The 1,619-nt window shown below is 38.2% G+C and overlaps 1 protein-coding gene across 1 annotated transcript in view; it reads left to right on the forward strand.

Annotated features, from left to right (window-relative positions):
- The window catches only part of LOC135196701 (uncharacterized), a 750,202-nt gene that overhangs the window by 675,966 nt on the left and 72,617 nt on the right, over positions 1–1,619 (forward strand). The gene's annotated exons all lie outside the window — the stretch shown is intronic.

Here is a 1,619-nt window from a genome sequence, read left to right on the forward strand (position 1 = left end):
GGATGGCCTTGTGGAATAAGGACATATGACGAAATGCCATTTCTAGTTTCGTAAATCTATATGAACATGTTACGAGCATGTGTGCTGAAAGCATACCTCCGGAAGAAAGGCATTTATTTGTTTAGTCCTTAGGAAATCAGATACTTAAAATGCTGAGAATTAATATTCTTCTCATATGTCAATTAATTGGCCATCTTTCCAGTGAGGTAAGAGCATAATTAAGCCATAAAGACTCCTCAATTTTGGACAGTTTTGAAATAGGAGGAGCAGTGATGAGAATCCCCTTCATAATAAAAACGTAATTAAGGAATAAATAGTTTCATGTTTTGACAATTTATGAAGTCAGTGTTGAGAATTCAATCTCATTCCATTTCACGTTCTCAGCCTCCTAGCTTAAATAACCCCCTACCCCCCTCCCCCCCTCCACCCCCCACAACCATGGCCGGGGCCACCTGTGTGGTATAAGAAGAATATGCTTATGGAATAAAGACCTGTCATGTTTTGACAGTTTATGAAACTGAGCAACGATGATGAGAAAATGCACTGCCGTCCAATTTTACGTCCTCAGTTACCTGTCTTACCTCCTCTCATCCTCCTCCTCCTTCCTCCTCCTCCTCCTCTCCTCCTCCCAGAGTCCTAGAGGCGCATGCATCCGGCGTGTTTTATACTTCGTCCGATATATACGTATTTACTCGCAATTAGGCGCCTTCCATTATCCGTTTTTGATGACCTGGGCATGTGCGGCTTGTAAATACGTTAGTTTTACGGCTGCATAGACTCGCGCCCCTCATGAGGCCGTAAAAGATAATGTCTCTTTTACTATCTCACTATCCACCTGGCCCCGGGTCCTGTTATGACTTCGACGGAAGTTTGGGCAGACGACACCCCCTCCCCCCCCCTCGCTATTCCCTCCCACCCCCCCCCTCTAACCAACCACCTAACCCTCCCCACCTCCCCCGTGTTCCCGTCGCTTTTCGTTAGGTTTTTTCTGTTTAACGTACTGGTGGATTTTTTCTTCTTTGAGATGATTTTTAGTGGTATTTTGTTATATTATAGGTTTTTTATTTATTTTTAAGGGGTGGAATTTCATTAAACTTTTATAAAGAGTATTATAGATTTTATGTTTAGAACTTCGACTCTGCCCATGTTTATTAATCTTTTGTTTCGGTATTTTTTTTATTTATATATTTTATTCTTGTTCGTAACCGTCCGGAATATAATGTTGAATCGAGCAGTTTGTTTATGTGCATGTATGGAAATATATATCTGTGTGTTGCGTATCTATATACACATATACATGCTATATATGTATGTATTATTTGTAGTGCGTGTAGATATATGATATATAGATATATCTATGATATATATATATATAGATATATATATATATATATATATAGATATATATATATATATATATATATATATATATATATATATATATTTATTTATACACTCTAGAACACGTGCAACAACAAAAAACAAGAAAAAAAAACAAGTACCACTATACAAGCCAACCCTGAGCTCAAAGCTCCTTCATGAGCATGCTTGCAAGCTCGTAAAGACTCGGGGGCCAGTTCAATTAAATGGATACTGAAAAAAGCAACTTAATGAAGAAG

This window comes from Macrobrachium nipponense, chromosome 18, assembly GCF_015104395.2.
Source record: "Macrobrachium nipponense isolate FS-2020 chromosome 18, ASM1510439v2, whole genome shotgun sequence".
In the NCBI taxonomy this organism is placed as follows: Eukaryota; Metazoa; Arthropoda; class Malacostraca; order Decapoda; family Palaemonidae; genus Macrobrachium; species Macrobrachium nipponense.